This window comes from Perca fluviatilis, chromosome 23 (genome assembly GCF_010015445.1).
Source record: "Perca fluviatilis chromosome 23, GENO_Pfluv_1.0, whole genome shotgun sequence".
In the NCBI taxonomy this organism is placed as follows: domain Eukaryota; kingdom Metazoa; phylum Chordata; class Actinopteri; order Perciformes; family Percidae; genus Perca; species Perca fluviatilis.
Window position 1 is genome coordinate 22,975,878 of NC_053134.1, and position 19,228 is coordinate 22,995,105.

The window sequence follows — 19,228 nt, forward strand, 5'->3', positions numbered from 1 at the left end:
AAATCAAGTCATTTCAAGTCATTTGACTCAAGTCTAAGTCAAGTCTCAAGTCATGAATATCAAGTCAATGTCAAGTCGAGTCTTTTATGAATTTTAATCAAGCAAGTCTCAAGTCCTAAAATTTGCAGTCTAACTCGAGTCAAGTCATGTGACTCGAGTCCCCCATGTCTGTAATTTACATCATGATCAACTAATTTAACAAGTGTACAAAAGTATTGTATTTCTTTTCTATGGGGACACTTTTTCAAACTAAGTCATTATTTTTTAAGGTATTTTTGTGGCTTGATTGTAAACAACTTAAAAAAAAAATCCATGGTTTTAAAGAAGAATATTTTGTTATGGTTTGGTATTGTGCCTTGTATTTTGTTCTGTTTCTGTCTTGTTTGTATTGTGTATTCCGGTTTGTTTCCTGTTTTATTGTGAAAGTCTGGTTTTCTGTCTTGTCTCTTCTAGTACTACTTCCTGTGTTTTCCCGCCTTGTCTGATTGTCCTGCCCTGCCCTGATGTCTTTCACCTGCTGTATCACCTGTCCCTCGTTTGTTCATTACCTCATGTATTTAACCTCGGTGTTCCCTTTGTCTCGTGTCAGGTCGTCTTGTGTCAGTTTGTTCCTGCCTGTGTTTTGCCCGTCGGTTTGTGCATGTTATCGCCTGCTGCCGTTGCTTTTGATTTCTCCCTGCCTGACTTTGTGAGTTTTCCAGTCTTTGTACTGCTGCTTTTTGTTGGATTAAATTCTGAAGTTCAAACCTTTTCCTGCCTCCCTGCATCTCCCTGCATTTGGGTCCTCTATCTCCTGCTTAACCATCACATATTTTGCTCAATTTAGTCAGCTTTTTCATTGAATGAAGAGAAACACTGAAAAGAAGGATAATGGTACAGTCTCCATGCTACACTAATGATAGTATTAAGGCTTTCCTCTGTGTCCTCTACGAGAATAATTGTTTGCTGTATTATTTGTGTCCACTTCAAAAATTGCTCTTCAGAATTGTTTGTCATTAAGGAATTTAACATTCTAGCAGAGGCGTACATTTCCATACAGGTTTAGTGGCTTGACTGTTAACTGTGAAGTACGGGATTTGATTTGCGGGGGGTGTTTTGGCGACTTAATTAACCCGACCCAGGGTGAGTCTGATAAAACCTGATGTAGGCTATCTGCCCGGTTTAGCTTTGAGATTGTCTTGCATTGCACAGCGCTCTGAAATTACTCTGAGATTAGGCTACGTTATGTTCTGCCAACTCAAAGTAGTGCTACTTTGGACACATTTTAGCTGCAAAAGCTCCGTCTCTCTCTCTCTCTCTCTCTCTCTCTCTCTCTCTCTCTCTCTCTCTCAGTGAGCAGAGGGGGAGGGGTCAGCGGCTAGAGCGGCAAAAGCCAATGGGCCTCATTCACCAATATCTTCCTAAGTTTTCTCTTAAATATGTTCTTAAGAAGGTTCCTAAGAAAAGTCTACGCCGGATTCATGACGTGTTCTTAAACAGCAGAATTGTTCGCATCTGTGTTCTTAGGATTGATGAATCCCACGTCTTCGTAACTGAAAGCGCGTGCCAGTTGTTCCTAATTAGCATAAGAAAACGCCCCGCAAATTCCCATATAAGGACATGACACTTCCTGTGCACCTCCTGGGAGACAGGTTTTCGGAGATTGTCGGAGCCGCGGTGGAGGAATCTCAGTACTTAACCCAGTGACCCGAAGGACCACACAAGGATTATGTACTTCCCTTTACTTTGTTGAGAATTGCTCTCTGAACCCTGTTTCTTGTAAAGTAAGTAAGTAAAGTTTATTTCTAGAACACATTTAAACACAGTTTAAGCTGACCAAAATGCTGTACAAACAAGAACTAAGGTGCTGTATTAACCCTTGTTTAGAGAGCAATTCTCAACAAAGTAAAGGGAAGTACATAGTCCTTGTGTTGTCCTTCGGGTCACTGGGACCCGAAGGAGAACACAAGGGTTAAATAAAAGTACAAATAACCAGAGACCTATTTACTTTAGTAAAAGTAGAAGATGTCCACTACCACAAACAAGGCCTGGCTTTTAAAAAAAGTTCCTATCCTAACCAGCATAAAACGGAAATGTGTTAGTGTTAGAATCGGAATGCGGTTGGTTTTATTCATGGACGTATTTTATTTTCTTTAATCATGCAAGTAAGCAAATAAAGTGTGTGAAGCAGCACAGATGGGGAGATGTGAAGAGGTCCAGCCAAATAAATAAGATATGAACGCGTCTTACGCAGCCTGGCGGAGGAGTAAACGACGCTGTGGAGAGAAATAGATATAGCAACTTTGATTTAAAAACGGGAATAATAAAAACAAACGTTTTCATTTTAGTAGAAAGTATAGATAATTGCTGCAAAATGTAACCAAGTAAAAGTCAAAAGTAGGCTATGCACTATTGAGTCTACTTAAGTAAAGTACAGATACGTGAAAAATTTACTTAAGTACAATTAGGACGAATTTGTACTTTGTTACATTCTACCACTGCATTTTGGCCCTATAAATAGCGATCAATCGCCAAATAACGCAGGATTTAATCAGTTTAATTGCTGATGTAAATTGCAGTGTTAGTGTTTTTCTTTGCATACTATATTTTTTTCAACAAATGATCAAATACATTACAATACTATCATTGTAAACGACTGTAGAATTAAATAAAATGCAGTAACCAATCATTTGGAGCAAATTGTCATCACTCAAATGTGCGTAAGAGTGCTTTTTAGTGTTCGTAGATTTTGTTCTTAGCTAAGAACAAATCCAAGTTAAGAAAACATTTAGTGAATGCCAGAATCTTCGTAAAAAGTTCGTAAGAAGGGTTTAAGAACACATTTCTTAAGAACGGTTGGTGAATGAGGCCCAATGTGTGATTCTTTTACCTGTTTATATTTAACGATGTCTTTTGCGTTTCTTATCCAAACAACGTCAAACTTGGCTCGTAACCGTAGCAAGACACCTGTCAAGTTTGAAATCCATCGGACTAACGGTTCGAGAGATATGCACTTAATACACACAGACAGACAGACAGACGTTCCTGCAATTTATAGATGTAGTATGTAAAGAGATATAGTCAAATCAAAAGTGCTCCACGAAAAAGACCCACTAAATCTCTAGATCAGCCGCAGCTGCGCCTGATTGAGCAGCTCTTACAGTGAGAGAAGGTTGTGGAAAAAATAAACTGGGAACCAAGCAATTGGTCCGTTACAGACAGGCAACCGCTCCAAACGGGCACTTCACTAGTAACTCCAAATATATAGTTTAGTATACTTTATGAGACTTAAGTCAGTTAATTGGCTCTCTTTTCTTGATGTTTTCAAGTGGTGCCCTACAAGAGGGGACTTAATACGCAAGCACCACGGAGAGAGGGCTCGCGGAGTCCCTAAAGGAGGGGTCGCTCCCAACGGCGAGGACACCGAAGCAAGCAGGCCTGGCTCCGGAGCGTGAATTAAAACAGCGGCATGGTGAGTTAGTTTAACACAGCACAACCCCTCTCAGGTAGGACAGTATAAACTCATCCAGGCAAGCCCAGGGGCCTATTGCACAAAAGTAGAATAAAGAAATCCAGGATAAATGAAAAAGCGCAGCTTGACTTAGTGTGATCCACTCATCGCGGCTCAATCGGTTGCACGTTTGCCGAGCCAGGATAAGTAGGTGAAGCTATGTCAAGCCAGGTGTACATAGCTGGGATAAGTGCACGTTCACGGATTTCTTAAATAGACCACGGTATCAATCACAGATTAACTGATGCAGAAATGGAAAAGACGTGAGCAGCATATGTTTCACCCGTTGAGCAGCAGCTTCTAATGGAAATTTACGAGGAGGTGAAACTATACTATATAATATGCAAAAAGAGAAATACGGCTGTATTCAAACGGAAAAAAGCCCGACAGACAATATATATATATATATATATATAATACGTATGGATTTAAAAAAATCTACTCACTCCACGTTTTAATTGCTTTAATATGCTTGTTTTATGTGTTGGTTTTATTGCTGTATCTGTTTTTATGCGCTAAATGTGCTGGTTTTAGCGTAAAGTGTCTTTGAGTAGCCTGTAAAGCACTATATATATATAAAAAAAAAAAAATCTTGTTCCTGGGAAATGGACTAGGCTTAATTTCAAAGCTTATTCATAATGCGATAATATGTTTTACAACCATATGCACAGATCTCCATAAGCTATGTCTAATTCTAAATATCTTTCTACAATTTATGTTCATACAGAACAAGCATGACTGGACAAAAACTAGAAAAAGAAGTGACTTCAATACACGCTGTAAGCATATCTGTAAAACAATGTAGCTATGTAGTTATTATTCATGTTTTTTTTTTTTCTCACTCCCAAGCTCCAAGGTGACGAGTGACAGCCCCAAAATAAAATGATTAAGAAGCTTTGTGGCGTTCCAACACATTCTCACTCCCATTTGGTAAAAAAGGACATTTGATCAGGTGCCATTGTCGTCGTTATTGATGCAAAAAGTCCGCTTTTAGAGTCCGCTGCACGGTGTGGGAGGATCCCCCTGCCTCCCCCCGCCTCCCCGCGTTGCACGGGCGGGGGCACATTTCACGGAGGGAGCGGGCGGAGGAAAAGCCCATTTCCTCCGTATCGTCCCACTTTTTACCATTACCATCTCAACAACTGCAGTAGTAGGATTTAAATCAAACTCGTGACAGCAATAGTGATGCATGTTAATAAAATGAAGCAGAACACATTCAGAAGACAACGGAATAACTGTTAAACACGTTTATTTCGGATCAGAGCGGCAGGTGATTTAACACATCAGACTCCAGGATTAATCTTAGCCTGGCTGTTAGCCTGCTCTGGACCAGGCTAGCTGCAAAGAATAAATCGCCATGGTTACTTGGCTGGGCTTAATTCAACCTGCTTTTGTGCAACCAAGTCAAAGCTAAATTCATCCAGGATAACCTGAATATCCCGGCTTAATCCCTTATCCTGGTTTTGTGCAATACCCCTCTGGTCTCATTCTTATGCTAAATGCAAACACAGCTAGGCTAGCTGTGTGTTCTTTGTGGTACAAGCCCAGGTTAGCTTAGCCATGTAACGGTACACATTGCTATAAGAATGTGGTCACATGTGGCCCAGACCACCTCTGAATGTGGTCTTAGTAGGTCTGATGGCATCGTCAATGCGTCCTATAGGTATTACACCTTATCTTGTACTTAGAGCTGTCCCCTTGTGATCCAATCACTCAAATTAGATTTTAATACCAGCTCAAAAAGGGCCGGTAATGTTATTGATAAGACTACATCCAAAATAAAATATATGAATTCACAATAAAACATAAATGAATCATAGCAAATAAAATGTTCTTAATGAAAGTCAACTCGTAGAATTCAGACTGATTAGTTTGATTTGTTTTATCTTTGAAACTTCCCACCAAGGAGATGTATGTATTTATTAGAAGTCGCTCAAAATGCCACTCCTGTCTCTCTGCTCCCTCACCTTTGAAAGAGTTTGTCCTCGTTGGGCCTGAGGTTTTGTGTGTTGTATCCCAATGAAAATGGTCGATCCTGGCATCACAGCTCAGGTTCTTCGGCTTGTAGCAGAACCAAGGATTGCCTGTACGGAGGTCAGTGTGGTTGCACAGCGGCTGCTGGGTTGGACGTAGGCAGACATTACAGCTGGTAGTTTCAGAGATTGAGCCTGAGCGGAAGAGGCTCTTGAAGCCAATCCTGTCAGGTTCTTCACTGTTCAGCCTCTTCAGTACTGTGATAGCCTCACTAGGGTGAGCCAGCATCACCTAGATAGAGAAGATAGTTAGAGAACCAGAGTTAAAAGCACATGTAAAAGATGTGTTAAAAGTGCATGTAAAAAGCCCAAACAATTTTCATCTGCTCAACAATTTAGCCCTTTTACTTTCCAACTCGAGCTTTGCAGACGCGATAGAAGATTGAGAGATTTGTGAGGACCTCTTTGAACCTTGTGAACCCTCAGATTTGAAATACTTTTCCCTTTATTTAAACAGTGACAGTGGATAGATATGAAAGGGGAGAGAGATGGGGGATGACACGCAGCAAAGGGCAGCAGGTCAGACTTGAACCCGCGCCTCTGCAGGACTCAGCCTTAGACTCAGGACTTAGCTACACGTAGTGAGTGATGCAGAGTGAAATTGTAAGTTGTTTTTAATGACCTGCTTACCTTTAGCTACATAAGATATTTTAGAAGAGAGAAAGAGAAGCAGGACAGTTGATTCTGAGGGAGCCGGCGTGATTGAGGTCAGTAGTGGTCAATAGGTCTAAGGAAATCTGGGGTGTTTTTGTTTTCTTCTAACAGTAAGCATTTGTTGGCAGGTCTAGGCACTAAGGCATAGCCTAAACTAAATTATTTCATTATATTTATTATATATGCTAGCTATATTCTGACCAACTTAACTTTCTGCATTCATTGGCTGTGATAAATTAAATAAATATGTAGTAGGCCTATGTAGCCAAAATGTAGGCTAGACTAAACATGAGCATATGCCCACAGATACACATGTGAAAATAAAAGGAAAGCAATCTTACATACAGTACAGTAATCGTTACTCCAAATCTTTAATTCCTTCCGCCATCAGGTTATTATATTTAGACAGTAGCCACTTTAAATAGGATCCTTATCAATAGCTTTATCCATATCAATAATTGTTAATTTATATCATACATTGTATACAATATTTGGCAGAATAAATTATCTTTATTTGAGAAGCACTCAAACTTGTGTTGTCAAATTTCACTGTGACCTTAAAAATTCTTGTTCTTGGGTTATACTGTATGCAAGGCAAACTACACAGAGAAATGACACTCTGATTGAACCAATCCACAGCGCAGTTACAGTAATTGGTGTAATTAAATAACATTCTTTGGATAACTTATCTTATAGAGAGAGGAATTAGATATAGTATGCCATATTTTATCACACATTTACATGAGCAGACAGATAGCATTTAAGTCATTGCCTACAGAAGAACTCATCAGGAGCAAAGTCTGGCCAAAGTAAATTCCCCCATGCAGCTTTGATGGGTCTAAAAGCTAACTTTACAGTAACCTTTGTTGAACAGAGTAGACATGGAAGAAGAGGATATGTCTGTCACTTTTTACTTGTTAATGGCATGAAAATTTCACTTCATAAGGTTTTTTAACATTAATATGCATTCCCCCAGCCTGCATATGGTCCCCCAGTGGCTAGAAATGGCGATAGGTGTAAACCATAGATGTATTAAGAGAACTAAACAAGGACCCTTTCAGTGTTTGGGCTGGTAGGTTGATATACCCTGAAAAAAATTATCCGCTGAAATATAGACGTTTCTTTCGCCATGTAAAGTCTATGTGAAAAGTCTTTCTGGGCTATGGGGTGCAGTACCACCCCTATCCGCTAAGTCCATGGTGGCTTTTAGACATGGCGCTCTTCCTGGGGGCTTGGTGTAAACCGAGCCCCGGGTATCCTGCTGTGCCTTTGAGAAAATGAAAGCTCAGATGGGCCGATCTGGAATCTTCTCCTTATGAGGTTATAAGGAACAAGGTTACCTCCCCTTTCTCTGCTTTGCCCGCCCAGAGAATTTGGCCCAGCCATGAGAGAAAGAGAGACATCATGGCTTTTAAATGAGCAAAGTGGCAGTTGGTCAAGGCCACACCCCCACCCTCCACCTTGCCACTCCCTCTCTCCTCCTCAATAGCTACAGACACAGAAATGGCACATACCAAGGAAAGCTCATTTTGAGACTGGCTCTAGTGGCTGTAATTCTGCACCAAAGCTGAATTTCGGGAAAGAGACTTCAGATACAGTATTAGGGGACCACTAAGGCCTATATAAAAGAGACTTCAGATAGAGTATTAGGGGACCACTAAGGCCTATATAAAAGCATCCAAAGAGCGCCATGTCATGGGGCCTTTAACATCTTGGTTTGGTGCTTTTATCTGTTTCTACTGATGAAAAAACTGCATTCAGACTTAAGCTGCATCACATCAGAGTTAAGCTAAACGCTGCTAAACTAGCACTAGCTCCATGGCTTTTTCCATTCCTCCTGGTGAGTCCCCACTGCCCTGCAAAATCTCCTCGTTGTTTAGGAATGCAAACAAAGACATTGGTAACCTTAAGGAAGATGTTCGTCGGCTTTCTGAGGACTTAAAAGCAAAAGACGCCTTGCTAACCGCTTGTTTGGACGTGGCTCATGAACAGTCGCTCCAGATCTCAACCCTTTCAGCGGCCCTCCAGTATACAGCACCCTGGGATCCATCTGCCTGCCTGCGTCCATCCTCTTGCTCGACACCGACCATCAAGCCATCCTGGCTTGATGGTGGTTTGCGGCCGAAAGAGAGCCTAAGATAGATCTGCATCGCCTCCTACCTTCAGCCTCTCCAATCGCTTCAATGCCTTGTCGGAGCTGCATGTCGGCCTGGCGGGCTGTCCTGGCTCGCGCTCGGTGACCAGGGTTGCTGAAGCTCCCTTTCTGTCGGCGGCTGGTGGAGTGCCTGTGGTGGCCTGTTGCTGCCCGGCCCCCCCGGTAGCGGCTAATGCGACTAGGCATCCCCTCCTTGGGTGTCCGGTGGTCCCCCGGCTCGTCCCACTGCACAGCCAGCTCACCAGCTATCATCATGGGAGAGGACTGCTGCACGACCAGCTCACCGGCTGTCATGGTGGGAGGGGACCGCTGCACGCTGGATCACCGGCTGTCGTCGCAGGAGAGGACTCCTGCATGGCCGGATCACCAGTTGTCGTCGCGGGAAGGGGTTCCTGCCACGCACCAGGGGCCTCTGCGGGACGCGGGTGAGAAATCGTCACTTGTCCATCAAAGGCCGTTGCTGACTGTTGTCTTCCTGACACTGGCCATCCACACTCCCGCGCTCCTCGTCCACTCTTCCCCCCCCAACAACAGTAATTATCGGTCGTTGTTCAACATCCCACTACGATGCTCTGTACCAAATTTGGCAAAGATCGGTGTTTAGGGGGCGCTATAAGCAACGTTTATTTGTTTTGGCCAATAACTCAATGCATTTAAATGGGAAATTTGCTATTGCAATATCTCTGCCACAGTAAATGCAATCAACATGAAACTTTTTGCACTGGATGATTCCAAATATATAGAACTGTAGATGGGATTCTCGTTCGGCATGTCGCTCTGAGGCTCTGTACTAAATTTGGCAAAGCTTGGCCATTAGGGGGCGCTATAACCCTGTTAATTAATGTTAAAGGAATATTTGCAATGGGAATGTATCACAGACCTTGCAGCTCACACTTCCTAAATATTTACTGATGTTTACCTCCTACCGTTACGTTTTGTTACGCGTGCTCCCCTGGTTTTCTACAATAAACAAACTTCTTAACCCACCTGAAAAAGTTTCTACAACCTTCAGAGTGGACAAATGTAACTCTTTTCTCCCACTTTTTCAATCCAAAATCAACACCATTGATAGGCGCCGATACCGTGCAATTAAACATTGCAGTTGGTGCTAAGTGGAGAGTCTGTCATAGTGTGATTGGTTATGTTGGTGTCATTGATTCTTAATTTCCCACGAAGCTGATCGCGGTTATGTGCCAGTTAATCCTTTCATTGCCAATCCTATCTGTATTTGTCAGAAGTGGCGCTGTCCTGAGTTGAAAGCCTACTTTACGGCTAAATTATTGAGTTACTATGCGTGTAACTCATAAATGAATCGGCGCCTATGACACCATTTACAACAACCTGACCACGTCCCCTGCTCCTTCAACCACCACACCTGCCTCCCCCCCTCCACCCTCTCAGTCACTCCCTCATTTCTCTCTGCTGTCCCCTGTGGTCAGGGGGGTTAAGAAGTTTGTTTATTGTAGAGAATTGTTAAAGGGGTGATAGAATGCAAAACCGATTTTACCTTGTCATAATTGAATAACGACAGTTTGGTGGGTAAATAGGACATACATAGAAGCTCAAAATCCCTTTGACACCCCTTTTACTATGAAAATCTCATATTTTGAAACTGCTGCTGAAAACGGGCGAATCTCAACAAAGCTAGAAGCTTACGTAAGCATCCCTAGACCTGTACCTTTGTCACGCCCATGGATGTATTAAGAGAACGGTCACGCTCCAACATTTACATAGGCTACACAACTGACCTGAGATCAGGTAGTCTTCTGAATCTAGGTCGCACAGATCTTTGCTATTCCATTACAAAATTCAGTTCTGAGACTTTTTTTATGTGAGATCAACTATGTAGAGATCAAATATGGGCCATGGCCAGGAATCTCTTACCACAGGTTCCAGTTAATCTTATAATGTGTGTGTAATTATAATGTGTTGAGTTATTTAAACAAACGATCGGTGAAATAAACGCCTCTTGTCCGTGAGTCTCATTGATCGAGCCTGCGGCTGGATGGAGCTAGCTCTATCAATGAGAGCTAGCTAGCCTCCTCTTAGAATTCCTCTGAAATTCACAAAAATTTATAAAATTGAAATCGGACACCATTGTTAGCTTTATAAGAACTTGGGGTAGAGGTTATATACGTGGCGTGACGAAATTCAAACTGTAAATATACTCTAATTACACCGAAAATGAAGCTAACTAGCCGCAATCTGTACACATAGGATTGAAGGGACAGTCGCAGCTAGCTAAACCCCTAGCTGGTGTTCAAAAAAATTCATTAAATCTGACACCATTGTTAGCTTTGTAAGACCTTGGGGTAGCTGTGATATAAGTGCCATGACGAAATTCAAACTGTAAATATATTATAGTTATGCCGGCAGCCGGCCGAGCCCCGGTAGTGCAGTAGCTAATCCACAAAGGGTGACTTTGCCCTGGGTATGGAGCCCAGCAGGCTGCCGCTTTGTCAGACTGTGTGGAGCTCCTAAAGTCCGACACGTCTTACCAAATGTGGAATTAGCCATCAATTTTCGTAAAACGGCCCATATTTGAGCTTTATGTAGTAGATTTCTCGCATTAAAAAGTATGAGAAGTGAATTTGGTAAAGAAACATTGCAGTGTATGGAATATGAGATTCTGTCGCATCTCTAATGTGTGTATGGGGATTCGCTCAACCAATCAGCGCGCAGCTCATCTAAATATTCATGAGCATACCATATTTGGAAGAAAAGCTCTTGTTAGAAATAGGGCCAAAACACAGGGATGCATAAGGGCCCATAAAATATCAACCAGGCCATTTTCAGCCCAACCAATGTTACATACCCCATTAGGAGACCATAAGGAACAGTGTGAAATACCGTATATAATCATTCTATCACCCCTTTAAAGGTAGTCTGTATATGCATGGAGATGAACTGTTAACCACTACATTTGCAAAGGCAGAGTACCGCAGACCTTGTGGATCAAACCTCTCAATATTCACCAATGTTTGCCCCCCACGTAATGCTTTAGGTCGCGCATTGGCGCAGCTCCCTGGGTCATCGGGGGCGACTGGTGCAGCTCCCCAGGGCGTCGGGAGCGACTGGCATCGGAGGCTTGGGCCCCGTCATAACTGCTTGCAGTTCTAGTAGATTTTATTTTTCTTCTCCATATATCCACGCGTTCCCTGGATCCAGTTGAATCTCCTGATATAGGCCACGGCCATTTCTGCCTGGACTTTTATGCATGAAAAAATCATGATTTATCAAAAACCTGCTTTTTTAAACTTCTCCTAAACCATGCGACCGATTGGCACGAAACTTGGCAGGTAGCATCTCCAGATTGACCTGACCTGTTATTAAAAGAATTTTTATAGGATAAAAATTGCGCATATTATGCACAAACAAATTTGTGTAGCACCTATGAAAACACCAACTTTGCCATATCTCGGCCAAAATAAATGCTATCAACGCCAAACTTTATATTCTTGTTTGCCATGACCCTCTGGAGGTCCATCACGCGTTTTACAAAAATTGGTCAATGGGGGGGCGCTACAAGTACAAACTGTTTATATCTCATGAAAGAGCTCATCAGTTTTTCACAAAATGTGATGTCTACCATCTAGGGCCACTCCTGACGCCAACCCTAGAATGGGGTACTGAGGGGTCAAAGTGGGCGTGGCCTATGGGACCCAAGTCTAGATTCACCACTTACACTAATGTGAACAACTTTAAATTTATAGGGTAGACGGACAATGGGTCATGGACCACACCTACCAAAAAGTACACATGTGGACCACTAGGTGGCGTGATAATGTTTTTTTGCCTTTAACTCCCGCATTACTCATCAGAAAACCTTACATCCACGTGTTCCTTGAATCAGGCTGAATCACATGTTATAGGCCACGGCCATTTCTGCTTAAAAGTTTCTTCGCAATATCGCGCAATGCACAAAATCAACTTGGGTGAGGTGTAATCTTTAAAGGGGTGATAGAATGCAAAACCGATTTTACCCTGTCATAGTTGAATAACGACAGTTCGGTGGGTAAATAGGACATACATAGAAGCTCAAAATCCCATTGACACCCCTTTACTATGAAAATCTCATATTTTGAAACTGCCGCTGAAAACGGGCGAATCTCAACAAAGCTGGAAGTTGATGTCAACCTCCAAAAACCGGAACCTTTGTCAGCCCATGGGTGTATTAAGAGAACGGTCACGCCCCAACATTTACATAAGCTACACAACTGACCTGAGTTCAGGTAGTCTTCTGAATCTAGCTAGGTCACGCAGATCTCTGCTATTCCATTACAAAATTCACTTCTGAAACTTTTTCATGCGAGAAATCAACTATGTAAAGCTCAAATATGGGCCGCTTTACAAAAATGGATGGCTAATTGCAAATTTTGTCCGACTGTGTGTCGGAGTTCAGCGCCGGTGCTGCCTGTGTAGCTGCCTCGCCGCCCGGCCTGCCTTCATTCACAGACCCCGGCCTGCTGTGAGGTACTTGGAGCTGCGTCACGACTGGCAGCCCACAGCACTCCATACCCGCGCAAAGTCACCATCTCTTGGGCTAATGACATCCAAATGCCCCTGCCCTGACAGAGCTCCAGGGCCTGCAAGTCTCCTCTTCCTGCTAGCTAAATGCCCGGTCTATGTGAGTGAGAGCGCGGTCAGCGAGCTTGTTACGCCAGCAATCTCTTACCACAGGTTTCAGTTAATCTTTTAATGTGTGTAATTATAATGTGTTGAGTTATTTAAACAAACGTTTGGGGAAATAAACGCCGCTTGTCGGCGAGTCTCATTGATAGAGCCTGCTGCTGGATGTAGCTCTATCAATGAGAGCTAGCTAGCCTCCTCTTAGAATTCCTCTGAAATTCACAAATATTCATTAACTTGAAATCGGACACCGCTGTTAGCTTTATAAAACATTTAGTTAGATGTTGTATAAGTGGCGTGACGAAATTCAAACTGTAAATATACTCGAATTACGACCAAAAATGAAGCTAACTATCTGTGATTTGTAGCTACACAGGTAGCTAGGATTGAAGGGACAGTTGCAGCTAACGGAAGCCCTACTCTTCACAAATATTCATTAATTTGAAATCGGACACCGTTAACTTTATAAGACATTTAGCTATATGTTGTATACGTGGCGTGACGAAATTCAAACTGTAAATATACTCGGAATGACGCCGAAAATGAAGCTAACTATCCGGGATTTGTAGCTACAAATCTACATCCAGCCGCAGGCTCTATCAATGGGACTCGCGGACAAGCAGCGTTTATTTCCCCAATCGTTTGTTTAAATAACACATTATAATTACACACATTAAAAGATTAACTGAAACCTGTGGTAAGAGATTGCTGGCGTAACAAGCTCGCTGACCGTGCTCTCACTCACATACACCGGGCATTTAGCTAGCAGGAAGAGGGGAGTTGCAGGCCCTGGAGCTATGTCAGGGCAGGGGCATTTGGTTGTCATTAGCCCAAGAGACGGCAGCACCGGCGCTGAACTCCGACACAGTCGGATAAAAGTTGCAGTTAGCCATCAATTTTCGTAAAGCGGCCCATATTTGAGCTTTACATAGTTGATTTCTCGCATAAAAAAGTTTCAGAAGTGAATTTTGTAATGGAATAGCCCAATAAACAATGTATAACTTTGCAGTGTCTGAAATATGAGAGTCTCCCATGTGTTTCTATGTAGTTTGCTCAAACCAATCGGCACGTAGCTCATTCAGAATATTAATGAGCATACCATATTTGGAAGAAAAGCTCTTGTTCCAAATAGAGCCATATTCACAGGGTTGTTAAGGGCCTAATAAAATAGCATTCGGGCAATTTTCAGCCCAACCAATGTTACATACCCTATTAGGAGACCTTAAGGAACAGTGTAAAATACCCTATATAATCATTCTATCACCCCTTTAAGTTACCACACAGAGACACATCCACCAAATGAGTCTCAAAGCCGTTTCAAACCATTCCAGGGAAACATGTCTTTCAACCAGGAAACGGAGAGCCAGGCATTTCCCATCATGCCCTTGGTCTTGCTAGTCTGGCTCCACCCTCCTACGTACTTCCGCTCAATTTTCATTTTCCTTTAGTACGTCAGTAGGCTACAAGTTGGCTAAGGCGAACGCTAGCAATGCTAAGCCGACGTCACCACCAAACGTTAGTGTTTGGTTATGGCAGATCCAGAGAGGCTCTGGGCATATCCAATAGTTTTAATCTTCAACAGAATATCTGCCTTCAAGGAAGTTAACACTTATCAATGGAGAGTGGCCAGACTCTCTGTACAAATGAGTCTGGTCAGGACCAGGATAGGGTCTTGCAGTCGATGGAAAGCAATTGTGGCGCCTGGCTCTAAAACTTGCGCCCGCCTTGATGTAATGAGGTTATCGTTGCCCACGTGTGCATGACGTCAGAGCAAATCGGAATCAAGTCAGACACAAATCTAACCTCCCCAATAAATTGAAATTATTACATTATAAAATGTTGCACAATATTTATCTCAATAACAAATTTGTTTGTCAAGATGTGTGGCTGTGGATAATAAATGTGAATTTTGTAAAATTGAAGAAGAAACCATTACATGTTTATTCTGGGAGTGTCAGTATACTTTGGAGTTCTGGAATTTTTTTTTAACTATTTCACGTAATTAAATTAGAAGCAAAAGATGTAATTCTATATTATGCTGAATTTGTTATATTGAATTTTTTTACCTTGATTTTTTTTTCATTCTGAATTTATGAACTTTTTGTTCAAAATGTGTTGTTCAAAATTTGAAGAGTAAAATTCAGAGGCAACAATATAATATACATCATTTCAGTGCATAAATATTCCTTGCTAGAAATCCAATGGCTTTGTAATTTCAAAATCCAATGAAACAGATTTACTTCCATAGCTCTGCATTTATTTGTGCATTGCTTAACAAATTCAGAGTTTACAGCATGACCACACCCACTCTGAACACCTACACAGGTGATTTCAGTTTTTCTGGCTGATTGGTCCTGGGCTCACTTTGAAGGTGGGCCACAGCTCAGATGGAAATTTATATATTTTTTTTCTAGCAATAAGAATGAAAAAGCTGTCATTAGTCCTGTCCTTACAGGTGCAACAAAGCTAACAGGAGACTCTTAAGCCTGAAATGAAAAGGTCCCATTGTTTCTGAAATTGTAATGATAAATCTGCAATGGGTATCATTATAAATTGCATGTCCCATGTGAGAAATAGTGTAATAGACATAGCAACAGTAACTAAGGGGGCTAAGTGAACAATGAATTTGCAGATAGATAAAAAGAAAGCTACAGTACAACCATATTTAACATGTTAGTCTTCAGCATTACCTCAACCTGCGCGTCTCCTTCCCAGAATAAAGAGAATACAGCAGAGTAGCTGCCATTCAGATGATCCACCACCTGTCCAGCCACACCTGCACCAAGCTTCTGGTTGTGCAGCCGGGCGAGTAACAAGTCTCCCCCAGACTTCTTGGGACGGCCCTGGAAATCAGACATATTGATCCTAACCTCCAGCTGATCCCCTACGTGCCACTGTCCTCCCCCTCTCCCTGGGAGAATGGTGAAGGTGCTGTGAGCTGGGTCACTGGTCTGCTCCAGGGAAAGATTAGCTGGCAATAGTGGAGTTTCAGGCCAAGCAATGGAGTCCAGTAGGAGGCGTTCCTCCAGAGCATCCTCAGGGGACAGTGGCTGGAAGGTGCAGAAGCCCCAATGCACGTCAGGGTCAGTGGAAACTCTCGGGGCCATGATGGTGGAGTTCACCTCATGCTGAAACTGGCTGGGGGTCTATGGAGAGATGGTGACAAATGCACTAAAAGCTAATTAACTAAACAAAGCACAAATATATACACATTGAACACACATTTGAAAACAATACAGTGAAAATGGACGAAAATTAAACATTTCAAATAGGATCAACCCTTCAAGTGATTCTACTAAAACCAAGGTCTCACCTTCAGTACCTCCATGTTGCGTAGAACAAGGATTAAAACAGCCACAGCCAGAGAGAGGAAGAGGATGCTGTACTCCTTTCTTATACAAACTCTGGCCTTCATGATAGTCTTCATCAATGGCTGCAGCTTAGCACCGTGAGCACTTCCTCCAGTACTGGATACAAAAAATGAATACAAAAACAATGGGGTAACTAACAACGCGTAGACCTGCGCCCTTCTTTGCAGCTCAAGTCGGCAGCGGTGTGTATGTACAGTAAGAGACACGAGAGAGCAGCTCATTAACGCACATGTTGCTACGACAACACAAACAAACTGTTGCTAGTGTGCATCTCCATCGTGACATCATGATCATCAATCCTCCATGATTGCTTTATGCGCTTTTGAGCATGAAGGGGGCTTTGCGCCGAACACTGTATCCAGTTCTCTTAATACATCCCTGCTCTAGCGGTTCTCTTGGATTCGCTAGATCTCGCAAATTAAATTCGAGATCTCGCAAATGAAACTCAAAATCTCGCAAAACAAAGTCAAGATGTCGCAAAAGTATAGTAAGTGTTTGTCCCCAGTACAGTGTTTTTGTTTTGTTTCTTCAGTCAGTCAAACTTCAGTCTTCTGGACCCACAGCTTGCTGCTCCAAAGCCTGGCATGACCACACAGCTAGCGTTCTGTAATGGCTTTCAAGAGAGCCAAGCGGCATTAAAACAAAGCAGAGAATCAAAGATTCTGCAACTGTATCTAGCATCTCATTATCACTAATCGTATCCCCATTCATATTTGGACGCAACAAATTATATATAACCAGCTACAAAAAAGTCGGAAGTTAGACAGAAGTACTATGTGCTATCAAGATGATGCACCGTCTAACTGGCAGCTTTCAGAAGTGTCTGCAAACCCTTGGTGTTCTCTCAATGAGCTTCATGAGGTAGTCACCTGAAATGGTTTTCACTTCACAGGTGTGCCTTGTCAGGGTTAATTAGTGGATTTTTTTCCCTTATTAATAAAAAAGCAAAGGGTGGCTACTTTGAAGAATCTAAAATATAAGACATGTTTTCAGTTATTTCACACTTTTTTGTTAAGTACATAATTCCATATGTGTTCATTCATAGTTTTGATGCCTTCAGTGAGAATCTACAATGTAAATAGTCATGAAAATAAAAGGAAATGCATTTGAATGAGAAGGTGTGTCCAAACTTTTGGCCTGTACTGTATGCTAGCTATATATATTCTGACCAACTTAACTTTCTGCATTCATTGGCTGTGATAAATTAAATAAATATGTAGTAGGCCTATGTAGCCAAAATGTAGACTAGACTAAACATGAGCATATGCCCACAGATACACATGTGAAAATAAAAGGAAAGCAATCTTACATACAGTACAGTAATCGTTACTCCAAATCTTTAATTCCTTCCGCCATCAGGTAATTATATTTAGACAGTAGCCACTTTAAATAGGATCCTTATCAATAGCTTTACCCATATCAATAATTAATTTATATCATACATTGTATTTGGCAGAATGAATTATCTTTTATTTGAGAAGCACTCAAACTTGTGTTGTCAAATTTTTGTCAAACCAATCCACAGCGCAGTTACAGTAATTAGTCAAATTAAATAGCATTCTTTGGATAACTTATCTTATAGATAGAGGAATTAGATATAGTATGCCATATTTTATCACACATATACATGAGCAGACAGATAGCATTTAAGTCATTGCCTACAGAAGAACTCATCAGGAGCAAAGTCTGGCCAAAGTAAATTCCCCCATGCAGCTTTGATGTGTCTAAACGCTAACTTTACAGTAACCTTTGTTGAACAGAGTAGTCATGGAAGAAGAGGATATGTCTGTCACTTTTTACTTGTTAACATCTTGGTTTCTTGACTGGTTGTTGACATAAGTGTAGCTCTAATACAGTAACAAAATAGTGCAAAGATTTAGCAAAGGCAAGTTACAAATACCCTGGGGGCTAAGCACCCCCTGTCTTTAAATCCTAGTGACGTCCCTGATGTTTGCCTATTTGGCATACCCAAATGGAAACGTTTTTACAATAGAAATACTGTTGAGGAAGAAGATATCTCTACATCTGCCATTTTGTGCTTGAGAGAGACGTGGCTCGGTGAACTGTTGCACCATACAACTATTTTACCATCCAGCCATGAACTACTAGATTTTGACTTTGTTACTCTACATTTATTCCTGAATTTTAGTTTTAAACAGGTTATTTATTATTATTATTATTATTATTTTTGTTTGTAATAATAATAATAATAATAATAATAATAAGGGAGGTGGTTCTCTGCTTACATTTCAACCCTACTTTAAACTTAATATGTACTTGGTGTGGTCTAATATTTAGGTAAAATGACCTCTCAAAGAGAGATGGTGTTGCGTTCATTGGATGCTGAAGCAGTCGGCTCACTCAAAGACGGAGTCAATTTCCAGAAAAACCCAGAAGATGGAAAATGTTACATCATACACAAGACCAGCCATGGCCTTAAAGCATGCAAGAACCAATGCAAACACCAGGGAGGCTTGTTCATCATGGACATTGAAGACCTGAATGGCAGGTTAGATCAGTCTGGCAGAAGAACACCGCAGAGATAATAAAGGAAACTTTCATTTTAACTGACAGGCTGCTCTGCTCCCACAGGAATGTAAAATGCACAAAACACAACTGGAAGTTAAATGTGTCAACAATGAAATATGTGACTCCACCTGACAGCATCTTGCAGGACGAGCTGGGTGAGTTCCATTTGTGTTGAACGTCCTTTGAGTCTGTAACAAATACTTGTTTTATATGTGTGTTCCTTATTTCATTACTGCTGACAACACATTTTGAGGTAGTGGTCTCTGCTCCGGTTTACAGCTCAAACTAAGTTTAAAAACTAACTAATGTGAACACAGTATGAAGTATTTACTGTCTTCTAGCAGAAAATGGATACTACAGTTGCACA

At 41.7% G+C, this 19,228-nt stretch overlaps 1 long non-coding RNA gene and 1 pseudogene across 1 annotated transcript; one reads left to right on the plus strand and one right to left on the minus strand.

Annotated features, from left to right (window-relative positions):
• The window catches only part of LOC120553036, a 43,240-nt pseudogene that overhangs the window by 6,397 nt on the left and 17,615 nt on the right, over positions 1-19,228 (minus strand).
• LOC120553039 lies at positions 596-19,034 on the plus strand. The gene is made up of 4 exons (XR_005638089.1): positions 596-688; positions 3,309-3,451; positions 18,631-18,841; positions 18,925-19,034. It is a non-coding gene; the product is annotated as an uncharacterized LOC120553039 (long non-coding RNA).